Genomic DNA, 15,249 nt, shown 5'->3' with positions numbered 1-15,249 from the left:
TATGTCTGTACACATCTATTCACATAAATATTTTAAAACATTACTGAAATTCAACATTTGAGGAGGAAATGTGTCCCCACTGAAGCCAATGGTTTAACACCAACCTCCACATAGCCATTCTTACCTGTAATTAAGTCTTGAGGCTAAAACCTCCAACTTCAGGGAACTAACTGGAAAAGCTTAATTTGCTGCCAGTGGAACCAGTCTGTGCCCTCTCAGTTTATTATGGATGGTTCTTCCCATGAAGAGCTAGAGAAATTGTAAAAGGCAGGAATAGAAATAAAATTTTACATTGGTACATGGGAAATCTGGCTGGAAAAAAAAAACATTCAGGTATACTGAGATGAAAATCTGAAGATAAAACTTGGACTGAGATTATTGGAAACATAAAGTTTGAATGATTCAGAAGTGAGAAATACTGACAATTATAAGAATTTCACACATTAACTTTCATTATTTCTTTAGTTATAAGTAAACAGTAAAGTTACAAAACAGAAATACATGCTTTTACAAGTTTACTCTTCAAAATATATTATTTCCAATGAATTTCCCTTTCCATATTATGTTAAACATTGTATTTCCATAGGAGCCACAAAAAAAATAAAAAAAAAGAAAATATATAGAGATGTACATACTTCTAAAATAAACAAATGCTTAATTAAATTGTTATTTTGCAATGAAATCAGTTATGTGCTGCAGAACCTTTCCTGAAAAATATATTTGTGTGGATGAATCATTTTAAGATTCAACAGTCAGTGGAAGTTGACAGAGTCTTTTCATATGAAATATGACACAACCTTATGAACATCAAAATTATATGGCAGGAACTGTTTTGTTGAGCACCACATTCACTTTCCCAGGATCAGATCAATACATTTTCTGTCAAAGAAAATAAATCTGCTAAAACAACAGGAATTTTTTTTGCAAGAAAATGTTATTTTTTATATGGCTAACAGTATAATTCTATAGCAATACAGACAGACTTTTTAACATGGTTTCTGACTGAAGTAAACTAAGGAGGTACTAAACAGATTTCCTGGACATATTCACAGCATCAGACCCTTCTTGCAAAAGCTTGTGGACATACTTAACTTGAGGTTACACCTCACAGAAGTGTATTTATTTCAGTATTAGGTCTTTGCCTGCAACGTGTGCACATACATTAAATCTTTTCAAAACCAACCACTCAGGGACTTTGGTACTGATCACACAGGCAACTGCATAAGCTCATCCCTGTAACTCAATCCCATTTACAACACGTGAAAGGGTTGTCTTCAGAAACAGCTCTCAAGGAGTAGCTGAACCCTGGAAACATTCTGCCTATCCAGAGCTTTTCAGGGGGGCTATAATTAAAGACTGCCTTGGTCAATCCCAGTGGATCTAGCCACAGCTGCAGAATTGTTTTTTAAAGACTTTTTATATGTAAGCTGCAGCTCTTTTTGCACAACTCACGTGGAAGCTTCTGAGCAGATTTCAAAGAATGTCAAGACTTCTTTCTGTAGGATGTGATACAAAAAGATAAAAGAAAGGGTTGGTATTTCTTTGCTTTTTCAGAAATTAGAATTATCATCTGAAGGACCAGTCATTATTTGCACTCTTTAGTTTGATAGACCTTCACTCCCATTCTCTGGCAGTCAATATCCCAGTGTATCAGAAAAAAAATTGGGATCCTGTGTTGGATTAAGCATAATTGCATTGTATCGATGGTTGCAATGAGTGTAACAAGGTGAGGAAATAAAATAAGTTGTTGAATTGGGTCTTGGGTTGAAGAATGTGTTTGAACTGTATAAACTTGATTATTTGGGGCAGTCATTCCTGTGTGCTTAATTCAGATCTGGTAGATAGGAAATTTAAATAGGGTAGGCAGGAAATCAGCATTTTGTAGGTTCTCTGTTCTTCTAAATCTTCAAACAGGAAGCTATATGGAGCTGTGACACCACTCACTTCAGGCACATACGTAACTCTGACAAAAACCACTCTTATCAGATTCTGTGTGTAGACAGTAAGGGGAGCTGAGCAACCACCAAAAGAAACCCCCAGTGAGTCCGGGTCCAAGGGGAGCCTGTAGGTCTTTCTATCACTTACAGTGGGAGCTGAAGGACATCTAGCCTAAACTGAATCACCACCTAATTTTACTTGTTCTAGGCCTTATAATCTATTGCTCACATATTCAAAGGGCCAATCACTTCACAAAGAGAGCTACAGTGCAACTTTATCTTCTGATCCACAAACCCTTTGATTATGAGTCTGTATACAGACCCACTTAGTCATTCATAGATTGTCCTTAAAAGAAACTGTGCCCAAAGTTCCACATTTTTAATCTGAATTACAGCACATAAAGGGATAACAATGCCTTCGTTTGGCCTTCACCTCTTGCAAGAGGCTTAAGATGCCTGATGGCTGCCTCTGGTAACAGGTACTCAGGGAAAACCATGGGGTGAAGACTGAGGGAACCTTGTGAAGCAGCACCAGGAGTGGGCAATAGCTGCAGCACCAGGCATCTCAAAGGGGAGCTGCACATGAAGCCAAGGTCTGAGCTTCCAATACCCACTGGTGCTGCTTACATGGACATTGAGGCTCTGGGAGGGTGCCTTGTCTGCTTCCTGATAGACTGTCATCCATTTATCACTTTCCATGAGATGAGCCCAGTAGGAGTACCTACTTGCCTCAGAGTAAATTCCTCTGACAGGAAGGATCAGTTGTGGGGACTAAAGGCTGGTTTTTGACCTTCTGCCAACACCTGAATTTTCTTCAATTTCTTAGCTTCCATGGAGGCTGGGGAAAGATACATCCCCTTTTGTTCTCAGAGGTTATCAGGGTCTATACCTTCAGTAATGCCACAGTAATCTACAAACCCATTCTAGTGTCCTGGGGATTCAGGCCATGGTGTAACAGTCCTCCACTGCCTCACACTCTTCTCCTTGGGTTATTGCAAGAAAGAGGGAAGGAAAATACTCAGTCCCTGTGCTTTGCCTCCTCTGGGGGCATCAGGAAAGCCACAATTCACCTCGGGTATCCGTGGACAAGTTGCACCATCAGTCTGCAGTACTGCCTCATATCATCCCACACACAAATAAGGACTCGGTCTGTAGAGACAACGATCCACACCTAGAGGATTTAAGTGGTTCTGTGTTTGTTCCTGGAGTGCCAGCAACAGTGAATGCTTGTGTTCAATTTCAATTCAAGTCCTCTTCAACGATTTCTTTTCGCAGAATTGTGAAGCTTAAAATTTTCATTGTCTCCAGCCAAGAGAGACTGTAAAATGGCCTCAACAGGTGCAACAAAGAAGCACTTCAGAATCCTCTCATATCTCAACAGACACAAAGTAAATGTATTCAATAAATATTTTATTTTGACACATAGTACATATTTGCACTTTGAGAAAATACTATAGCCAAAGGGATGCTTATAAAGATATTGACCAAAAAAACAGAAAAGCATAAAATTGTGTTTCTCCTGAACAGAAATATTTTTGTACTTAGAGGAATTTTTATATTATTCATTGAGTACCATTTATGTGCTCTGTACTGCTGAGAACGTACAGCCAGCCCTGGGATAAATATTTTCAGAGTCATCCAACATTTGGAGAAAAAGACCTAGTGACTGTCATTACTTATTAAGTGCTTTTGATGGTGTTACCTGTCTTGTGCAGTCCATAGGGTTCCCTATCTAAGCCCTTGAGGTCACTGAGAGACTTTCTGTTTACTTGGAGGGCTGTGTAAGGTCTGCAAGGTGCTGTAAGCTCTCTCTACAGGGAGACAGGATCCTTTCTGGAATAACAGATTACTTTGGACTACAAGAGGTCGTTTAATGAGGATAATATCAAGTATTTTTTAAGTAGGTGACACTCATTGCTAAAATGCAAACAGCTAGGGAGTGGTACTAGGATAGTACTACTTTCCACTGAATTAAGCAGAAAAACCTTTAAAACCAACACACCACTTTGGTTCACACCACTTCAAACTGCTGCAGTCTGCACTCACACCTTGTACATGGAAATCTCAGGTAATCTTTGGCAAACCTTCACCATCCCAACACAAATAGCAAGAAAAAAATATTACTCACCTTACTCTCTTCTGTCTACCCAAATTTAAAAGAATGAGGGATGCATTTTGCTATGAAAACCAACCTTGTGGGGATTCCAAGCTGGAGAGCATGAGTGCCTGAAAATATCAGAAAATTGTTACTTAGCAAGAGAAGTAGGGAGTGCGTGAAGGAGCCATTCTGTTGATTTTGGAAGGAGTTGCAAAAGTTCCCCTGACTTCAGCTGGGCATCAGCCAGGTCCATTGGGCATAAAACTCCACTCAGCATCTCTTCTGTCTTCCACACACAACGACATGGGTCCTACAGATGAAATTTAATTGACTATGGCACTCAGACACTACCAAAATTTGTTTCTTTGTGGTAGAGTTTACCTGTGTGCAAAAAGTCAGCATAAACAGGACTACAAGGGACTTGGATGGTACAGAAACCTTGTTTTGTTCCTCTGTATAACTGAATTTCACCCTTGGAGAATAAGCTAGGAAGTCTGCTTCTTGGTGGTTAGTTTTGTGTTACAACACACGATGGATGAGTGCTTTTAAAATATTTGCAAAGGCATGTATGTATTATACTAAAGAAAGGTGTTAGTTTGATAGCATTGGGGAATGAAACTTCAGATTTAGACAGAGATAAGAAATAATCCTTTGATACTTCCATAAAATCTCTGGTTGAAACAAAAACACAGCAGCATCCTATGCTTTCATCAGTCCCCAGCACTAAAACTGTTTCCTAACAGCTTTTTACAGAGCCTAATACAGAGGACAAAGATCAACAGGATGCTATTATCAAGCACCATGTGCTGTGAAAGGCTAAATGCTGAAACAGTCTGTGCTAGCATCCTTGTTTTATTATCTCTGAATCCAAAGATAGTGAGAAAATGAGGGCTCCTAAAAGAACACCTAAAGAAATTGACCTTCATCTTATTGTTATGCTAAAATACTACATCATATATAAAGGAGTCCAAAAGGGGTCTAGGACAGTTACTATATTGAAATTTTGCATATTGTAGGTTATTATTCCCCTCTTTTTTTTCACACATACACACATGCTTGTTCAGCATAAAATTGGTCAGCAGGAAATACACAACATTTCTCAAAGCACACAGAAGTTTTGCAAAAGAAATGAGTTCTGTTGTCAATACATGTATTTGGTTACTGCCACAAGGAAAGCAGGCTACCCCTACAGAGCTCTGTCCAGGCTTAACAATCTGACAAAATCACACTCTAGACTTTCTTCAGTGTCACTATAAAAGCTCTGAATAAAGCTGGAGAACAAGAGGTCAAAGTAATATTTTAAATGAGAGGTTGCATTCTAACAAAAACAGCAACAAGATTTCACGAGCTAGGCCTTTTCTTGGGAAGGTGATGAACAGTAACAGGGAAGGTAGCAACCATGTAATTTTCTAGCCAAAATCTAATAATACCTTTTACTGAAAGTGCATCATTATTCATGGTAACAGGAAAAATGCCTAAAAAGTTTTTGGGCGTTTTCATTAAGCTATTGCAGTTGATTATATAAAAACTACTTTTGAGGAAGGGTTCTCTATATGTTCCTGGCCCTAAATCATAAAGGAGTATATGAGTTTGCAAATAAACTAATTTTTCCTTCATTAAAAGTGCTGCAGAGGCTGTGCTCATTATAAAGAGGGATTCTGAAATAAGAAAAGTAATAAAATAAATAAGTGGGAACAACAATGGACAATTTCCACCCAAGTGTGAGCAGGGTAAAAAAGCCAATGCAGAGAAAAGATAGGGAAGGTGGTGAAAATACATGAAACAGAGTGTGCCCCATATTCCTATTTGAATGTGTCTTGGAGGAGAGGACACATTGGCAGCTTTTCCTACCGGAACAACTCAGCAGAAAACACAACAGATCAACAATGAGCAAGACTTTTTCCCTTGAGAGGCAATGCTTATGATCAGAAATCAAACCAAGTTAATACAGAGGCAACAAAAGAAGAACTAGGAAAACCCCCCTAGCACAGAACTACCTACGTCAATAAGAGAGTTTTGACATATGGTGGCGCTTGCACTCTCATTTTCCTAGAAGATACTTTCTTATAGGACTGCAGACAGACTTGGCCTAACCTGAATGTTGAGGGAGAGGTCTTACTCTCTAGCCACTCTGCTAGCAAGGGCCATGCGAGCCCACAGCCTCCCAGGGATGTGCTGTATCCAGATGCTGAACCCTTTAGAGGCACTGATGTTAAAATCAGCTCAGTGGAATGAGGCTCTTCCACCTAGCACTGCTTTGAGGCCATTGCTGCCAGTTCATTTGGATGGCAATACCCCATTTGAGAATTTGTTACTGTAAAACATCTCCAATTATTCAACTAGCAAATAGCTGAAGTGATTCTTGTCCTAGCTCCCAGTAGGGTTTTTTTTTTTCAGTCATAACTTATGTCCAGGAGTTGCATACACCATAGCTTAACAGTGTCTTTGCTTTGTCTTTGCCTCATTTCAGAAACGTAAAACATTCTGGAAACGGGTTTGCCAATTAAATGTTTGAAATCATAGGGATATATTTGATCTTAATCATGCACTTTCCTGTGTTGAAAGGCACAAAATTAGAAAAAAAGCTGTTGTATCTTGGTCTTGTTCAGCCCTGTGTGCATGGGATGAACCCTCAAACATGCTGGATGAATGTATGTTTTGTATAAACTGAATTTACCCTGGGCAATAATCTATATTCAGGCCTGCATGCTTACCCCATTTCCTTGTGTTTAAGTCTTTCTGCTTGTTAACTTGTGTGTACAATGGAGTTCAGTCCAGTACTCACTCTGTAAGTGTATCAACAGGCAGGTGGAACTGTGAGGACCTTTTTGTGTTGGTGGGCATTTACTTAGGTCATTGTACCTGCTGAGAAAGTGCTTGCCAACACATATTACAGCTCCACAATCCAGCCTCACATAATCAGGTTCTGCCTGTATGAGGTTAGAGGCCTCCACAATGAAGCATTTCCATTCCCTGAAAAACAGCTGCATGTGGAATCAAGCAAGCAGATATTTTTACCCATACAATTTTCCTCTTGCCAGACAGCTGCTTGGGTTTTATTTGCTTTTGATTTGTTTGTGTGTTTGTTTGTGTGTTTGTTTGTTTGTTTTTATGAGAATGTCCATAGGAAAATGTCATTTACACTTAATGTTTTTATTTCCTTATTTTGATAGCAAATTCAAACAATTCCACGAAGATAAATGTTCTGTTTGGTACATGTCACATAAGAAATATGAAAATTTTCTCATGAAATGCATCCATTTGAAATTGTAAGGTGAAGGGGTTCCTGTCAAATATGATGTAAAATACTAGGAAGATTTTTCCTTAAGGAAGTAACACTTCCCACAGCAGTTAACATTCTGTGTGGTAAGGAAAGGAAACAGAAGAGGGTGCATGGTCACAGCTTCTGCTCCACTCAGCTGCACACGCCTGTTTCACCTGCATGTATGGATACAAAGATGCTGAGATCTAAATTATACCACTGCCAGCAGAAGGGCAGAGTTCCAGGACTGCCCTGCATTGATCGACATGAATGTGATCCTTTCCAATAACTTTGTCAGGGTTTAGTACAACACCCTTCTTAGAAGGGGTTCACACAGCACTGCTACTTTGTGTTTGAATTTGTGGGGGCAGCCAGGGAGAGGCTTTCACCTTTTTGGACAATTCAGCATCTTATTTCAGGCTTATTTGTGAAATAGTGAAAGCAAAGAGAGCACTGCATACATGAAAAATATAACTCAGCACAATGAAAAGTATAAATAAAAATGATCATAAACTTAAAGCTATATAAGCAGATGTTACACAAACAAAATCCTTCGATTCTTTCCATTAACCAAAAATCTGGTATGTAGCACTGGCTGAATGAGAAATCTCAGACCAGGTCTTCTGTCTAGCTGTTGCCACCTGTACTCCAAAATAAGAGATCCTGGCAAGTATTTATAAACTCATGATAGCAGGAGAAGGTTCTGCAGTAGTGAACAAACTCTATCTATCTATCTATCTATCTATCTATCTATCTATCTATCTATCTATCTATCTATCTATCTATCCTGCTTTTTACACTGTCAGGATTTTGCTCACAAACTGTAAAGTTTTGAAGCAAGAAGTGTGTCACAACACAAACCTCCAGCTTCACAAGAAAGATGAAGCCAAAATCACTTGTTTCTTTTGGGAGCAGGAATTCTTGGAAGAACCAAGACCATGCACAGGCTTAAGCTTATATGCATGAACAGTTCCCTCAAAGTCAACAGAAGATGTATAAACCTCCCTTTGCCTGGGACCTAGGTTTGAGTGCAAGGAGCTCTAGTACTTTTCAAAATAAGGCTTCAATATGTGCAGAAAAAGTGGAGTGGAAGAAACAGTCATCTGGAAATTTAAGAATGAAGGGGAAATAATTATTAATCTGAGCACTGCTGAGCATGCATGACTTGAGTTCTTCTCAGTAGGGCTTCAACAAAGTCACAGATTTAAGGTTTCTTTATGAATACCCAGTTCATCACAGACCATAAATCTCACCATAGATCTCTGCATGCCTTCCACAAGGCAAATTTTCAATTTGAAAAAAAATTGCAGACATGGCTATGCAAACCACTGATCTTTCAAACTGCTGGAAGTTTAAAAAAAACCCAAACCAAACCAAACAACAACAACAACAACAACAAAACAACACAAAAAACCCACCAAAAAAACCACAACCAAAACCAAACAAAGACAACAGATCACTTGTGTTAACATGGACGAATTTTTGTTGAAGAAAATTGGCATTGAAGGTCAGGGAAAATGCACTAAAAATGCTATGTTTCACGTTGGAGCATTTTTAAGGATTTTTTTTTTTAATGTGAAAATGCCTAATTTTGAAAGCATTTGACAATTTTAACTTTTGCTGCAAATATTGGTACTTCTACCTCCCCTTCCCTCCACAGACATAAATGTAACCCCCTAAACCAGCAACTTACAAAACTCATAATCTGAAAATAAATGGCCTGGTATTATCAAACTGATTTTTTGCTGATGGAGTCAAAACCTAAAATATGGATGAGCTCCACCACTTAACCTTTTACAAAATTATAAGAAGACACAGCATTACAACCAGCGAAGGATGCAACTTCTAGTGATACAGAGATTTCAACACAAACAAGGGCTTAAGGCAGACCTGCAGACAATCAGAACAAGGGAAATGCACACCCACCAGGGGTGTTTGAGAGCTAAACCAAGTAGGCCTGGCAGGCAGGTAGTGTGGAATTTGCCTGCTTTCTAGAGTAAAGTATCTTCCTTGCTGCAGCACTTGGCATTGGGGAATGCCTCAAGAACCTGCTGACTTCAGGGAAAAGCCCCATTAAGAAGACACGCAGAAGGCACACCATATATTTTCAAAAGAGCCAGTTCTTACAGGCTGGCCTACCAATGAGTCTCATGTTTGAACAGGGAGGAGCAGGATAAAAGTGCCCTTCTTAAGTTTCACCTTCTTCTCCATTTGAACCTAGTGGGACAGAAACAATGCAATGTTCTGATTTAATTTCCTCTCATGAGGCCTCTCACCTGGATGCATTGAAGCAGTGCACAGTCTTGCTTCTGCAAGAATATTTATAGTAGGTGTCACTAGTCCAAGACATGAATTTTTATTCCTTCTTTCTTTTTTTTTTTTTCTCCTAGAAGGCCTCAAGATCCATCCAGTTTTGCTCCCCACCCTACATCTTTCTTGAACGCTGAAAATCTTAATTCCAAAAGCAATGCTTCCAGAAGGAAATACTAGATGTGGTTCCCTGTTTTTGTGTTCCACCAGACTGAGGTTATTTTTTTCCTCTTTGACAGGAGCTGAGCCAGGACTTCTACACACTGCCTTCAGTGTGTCACACAGCCACCACCTGAAGGACTAAAATTTTGATCTCCACCTCTTTGAAGCCCCTCCCTTGCAGAGATGAACAAGATCCCTAATGCTACATCTGCAGTGCTCTGTACTTCCCTAGATATAACAAGTTAAGAGTCAAACACCTCGTCTTTGAGAAGTACAATGACTAACGCACGCTCTTGTTATTCAGGGTCAAATGGTCACTGGCTGTGTTTATTTTACAAATGGTAGCAACACCGTGTGGCCAAAAAAAGTGTGCTGTGGTCTCAGAATGAACATAACTCCAGGCACGGCAGTGGGGAGTGAGACATGCATCTGGGAAGTCACCAAGCTTCAAGGATCCATGCCCAGATCTAACGGGTGCTGCTCCTCCACTTGAGTCACTGCAGGCACTTGCCACTTTGTCAGGCACAGACTCAACAACATCCTCCTCAGCTAAGCAGCAGCCCTGCAAGGCTGAGAATTTTTGCTCCTTGATTGCCTTCATTCTTCTAGACAGAAGTAAATACATATTTGTGAGGTAACTTTGTGGTCTCTGGTGGTACTCTGGACGTTGAAGAAAGATACTAGAACAGAGCTGTCGTTTCTTTAAAGCACCATGAACATCTACAGAAAAGGAATAAGAAGGGGAAAAAAAAAAAAAAAAAAAGCTTTAATAATACCAGAAACAGAGATAGGAAAAAGACACTCTTGGGTGGAAGAGGAAGAAACCTTCTTGATAGCACTAAAATGTAATAAGGAGCAAACAATCTAAAACTGAAACATGAGTTCCAATTACATTTTATGCTCAAAGCAGTTAAACATTATTGCCGTTTACATGAGAATTAAAGCAGAACTGTAAAAATTGGAAGTGTGGGATTGAGAGAAACCTGCTATGCTTTGGCCCAGCTTCTAACAGGGACTTTGTCAGTAAGTGAAGGAATCCCAAGTTACTGGATGTGAATGACAGATCCACTGCTTTCGTGTGGCATTGGCTACAGAAACTGATTTGCTTGCAATAGACTAACTCAAAGGGCTACACAAAAAATCAAGCAAGCAGGTCTGACCTGACTTAGACATTTTGTGTACTGCAGTACACTTGTATATGGACAAGGAAAATCTACTGAGTTTAGAGATTAGCAGACAATTGCTTCACTATTCTCGACATTGTACTTCAAGTACACTAGTTTGGTTAGTTAATATATGTTAGTTTATCATATACCTAAATGTCTTGCAGGGTCAGATGGAGTTTTTTACAGAGATGATAGACTCAAACGGATGTGGACGTTCTGGCTAACCTATTCCTTCTGAAACAGGAAAGAATGGTAAATAGCTCCTCAAGGTGTAGTTATATTTTTCTAGAAAAATGAGGCACTAAAAAGAAAGAGAAATCTCAGAGCAGCAGAGAAAGAAATGGATGGAGCAATGCACTGGAATTTTGAAGCTCAAATTTGATTTTTGACTTTGCTGCCTCCATACTGCGAGACTCCTGGCAGGTCATTTCACCTGTCTGTTCCCCTTCCTACTCTTGTGTCTAACTTGTCAAATGAAAGTAGTAGCAGCTTAGGCCTGAGTTTGCTTGTAGGATCTAATGCTCTTAATGTCTGGTTCTGTTAAAGGGTTGCAGCTACTAATGCTCCTCTAGTCAAAAGAGGCATTGAAAAAAAAAAAGAAATCAGTTGATAGGAGACAGTATGAATTAGATGATTAGATGCACAAGTATGGAAAAAGAACACTCAGAAGCAGAATCTCAAAATTATGAAGAAAATACCCTGATTATTTTAATGTTGTGAAAGCACAGGAGTAAGGAATAGGAACAAAGAAATATAGTCAGAGTATAACTGTGACCTCCTACAGAGAAACCAACAGAACAAGTTGGCCCTTTCTTTGACTTCTACAAACTTCTGTTGAGTTCTCAAGAAACTGAAAGTGGAGCCGAGGTGGGAACAATAACTTCCTAGAAGTGTGCTAGTGTGCTCCTTGAAGAATGGCTGTCCTGCACTGGTCCTGTGGCTCTGTTCCTACTCTGCAGTGAATATTCTGCAGCTTTAGTTCAGCTAAAATGCCTCCTCCCTTCACCGCTTGCACATAAATTGCTATTAATGTTACCACGTTATACAAGTGCATTGGGGAGGAAAATAGGCCCACTACTGCATTGTCCTGCTCCAGTGTTTTTTAACCTGGAGGATGCCACGCTATTCCACGGACTCTGGGTGGGCACAGGCCACAGGAAAAAAAAGCAACAGAGGTGGGACATGCTCCGTAAGGCTGCATCTGCCTCACCCTTTCTTCCCCAGGCTGTGTGCAAAGCTTAACGCAGATAAAGCATATGCTCCAGAGTTGCCTTATGGCCTTCCTTCCCTGCTCACATGACAACCGTCACTTGTAGTCAGCCATGGTAGCAGCTCAAAGGGACCCAGGGCCTGCAGGCTCAGGCTGCAGCTGCCTAGTCCAAGCTTCCTTTTTATTATCTGGATAAATTTACAACGGCCATGGAACACGTGTCTACCTCAGCCCGGAAGAGCTACCAGTGGACAGGTCAGTTCTGCAGGCAGCAGGTAGCTTCTGCCCTGGGCAGGAGAAGGAGAGAAGATGGTAATGAAGGATCCAACTCAGTCTGCTGCCCAGCACTACAGAGCACCATGGCAGGCCGCAAAGAAGTGAGTTAAAAAAAAAAATTAAAAAAAATGCCATTACTATTATTTATATCAATGCTACTATTTTATTATTAAATAAGAACAAAGTGAATGGAAATAATTTTTTTTCTCTATGGACAAAGCAGACACTCATGGCTGCTTATGTCTTTTCTGTTGTGCCATGGATTAATTAGGAGGGGACACGCAGTTGGGAGGGACATACTCTGCTGAGTGCCAAGCAGGCAAACCCACATGAACTCACACAAATGCCACGGACATGCAACTTGGGAGCCCCAAATCCTGCTGTGCACACAACTGAGCAAACAATTTATCTGAGCTGAACTGCACCAACTTCAGCACAGGCTGGCTGTGCACAGCAGCCCACGTCAGCCTGCCACAAGGCAGGGTCAGGACATCACTCTCAAAAACTAACACAGGTGACAGAAAGGTCCCATCTTACGACACAGGTTTTTGCAGAAAAATCTACAAATGCAACTTGGTGTGGAGTTCTAAAATAATAATGAGCAAGCAAGTTAAAAAAATTCAGCGCTTGCTGTCTTACTGTCCCTTGAAAAATTCCTCACAGACACTTGCTAACAATTTAAAACTCTTGATAACCGTGGCTGATGAAAGCCAGAAATATCTCCAAGCAGGCATAAAAAGAGATTAATTTGCCTGAAATCACATATAGACAAATGGAAATCCAGAAATATTTACTATCCTCCCCCCTCCCCTTCACGACCTCAGTGTTTGCAAAAGGTCTTGGATTGACAACCCACTAAAATACTGTTCTCTCTTTCACTATGGACAGAATAAATCAAAGGCAGTGGCGACGCAGAGCATTCTATTCCCTGAACATACCAGCATCTCTCTTAAAGGGTGAAAAATCCTTGTGCTTCTACAGACCTAATAGGTGGCCTGCCTTGCAACTAACTCACAAGCCATTGGTAACTGTATGAAGCAGACACAAAACACAATTGTTCTACATAGGAGCACTGTATATCCATTTTGTACAACTGTGAAAAAATATATTACATGCAAGGTGTCCTTATCTTGGCCTCTTTTCTGAAATGGCCAGCAAAGGTATCAAGTGTAACAGAGAGATCTGTTAACAACAAAATGAAACAACTTTTAAAACGAAGTTCCTGTATACTATCAAGTGCCAACATCACTTATATTGCTCAGTAATTACCTGCTTTGACAGGATTTTAGCCATGAAGAGGTAGGAGAGGCTCCATGGTGTGGTGTTACTAATACAGGTAAAAAAATCCAGGAAATGAGGCACTTATAGCACTAACACTGACATGTAAGGAACTATACAATGTAAGTTTTAACTGTCTGGATTAGGCCTCTTAACAGCAACTGTTTATGCATACTGAAAAGATGCTGCTTACCCACTACTGCAAAGCCCTTCACAATCTGGAAACGATAGGAGGAAGCTCTGCTAAAAATTAGGCCAACCTTTTCAGATGTGACTAATGAAATGTGTGGGCCTTCGCTTGCCAGTGTCCCAGCCTCTGACACCTGACGTGCACCTGACTTCCAGCGGATAGATGGTCAGCTCTGCCTTCTTAGCAATGAAAATGAAATACCGAAGTAGAATGCATTAATTACAAGAATATGTTTATGCTGTTATTTTTTAATGTTATTCAGGCACTGACAAACCCACCTCTGCTTACAACAAACAAGAGGGTGGGGCGTTTACAATACTTCTGTCACTTAAGAAAAAATGTGCAGGCGAATTTAAAATGCTTTCTCAGAAAAACGGATACAATTTAGTTTTCTAATATGAGCTTGTACTTTGCTGCACAGTATTATTCAGATATAAATATTATTTCACAGTTATTTAACATAATTCTGCCAATACTGAGAAAAGGGGTTGGGGAATGAAGGAAGAGTAGACAAGCCATGCAAAGATGCTGAAATTAACCATATTACACTGGAAAAAAAGGTCAGGACTTAGAACATATGTAACAAACCCTGCAGCATCCTTGGATGTATAAGGCCATCATAAAACACAAACATTGCTCTTCTACTGGAAAAAAAAAAAGAGTATATTTCCCTTGTTATTGTAACTATTATTCCTTAAGTGTTTTGTTTTGGTTTTTTTTCAATGACAATTGCTGACTGGAAGTCAGCATCCCACCTAGAGACAGAGCCACACAAAAATTTAGTTCTTCCTAACTCCAAGAATAAATGAAACATGTCTTCTGCTTAAAAACCATGAGGGTATCATGCTGTATATATTCAAGCCCTCGCGAACATTACTGCACAGGGTCAGTGTACGCAGTATGCTTCCACTCTGTGTGTGATTTCTGTGGTGGGAAGGGAGCTTCTCCTAAAAAGTTAGACTACATTTCCAACACCCGTCAGCACAATCGCCACGCAGCCATGCAAAAGGTGCTGGCCTCACACTGTCGCTTTGTGCGTATCGGCCCGCGAGCCAGAGAAATTCCCACACGAATTGCACATCCGTGTGCCTGGCGCAGGGCAGAGCACCGGGCAGGGCGCGGAGCGTGGCGCGGACCCCAGCGTTACACTCGGCTCGTTCTGCCAGCAGAGCGGTCTCTGTGGGAAGCCGAGGTGAAGCCGGCCGTGCTGTCGACGCCGGCCCGGTGAGGGCCTCTCCGCCACGCCTGGGCGAGGATTCCTACGGCAGGAGGCACCGCCCGGAGCTGTGCCGCATCCCCGCCCGTCGCCGCTGCCCGAAGCCCCCCGGCCGCCTCAGGGGCAGCGCCGGCCCGGCCCGTC

At 40.7% G+C, this 15,249-nt stretch overlaps 1 protein-coding gene across 1 annotated transcript in view; it reads right to left on the bottom strand.

Moving 5' to 3' along the window:
• Nucleotides 1-15,249, bottom strand: part of MYH15 (myosin heavy chain 15) — a 468,786-nt gene that overhangs the window by 181,106 nt on the left and 272,431 nt on the right. The gene's annotated exons all lie outside the window — the stretch shown is intronic.

Source organism: Sylvia atricapilla, chromosome 2 (assembly GCF_009819655.1).
Source record: "Sylvia atricapilla isolate bSylAtr1 chromosome 2, bSylAtr1.pri, whole genome shotgun sequence".
NCBI classification, from domain to species: domain Eukaryota; kingdom Metazoa; phylum Chordata; class Aves; order Passeriformes; family Sylviidae; genus Sylvia; species Sylvia atricapilla.
Note: the sequence above shows the minus strand (reverse complement) of the source record. Positions and strands in the feature narration are given on the sequence as shown.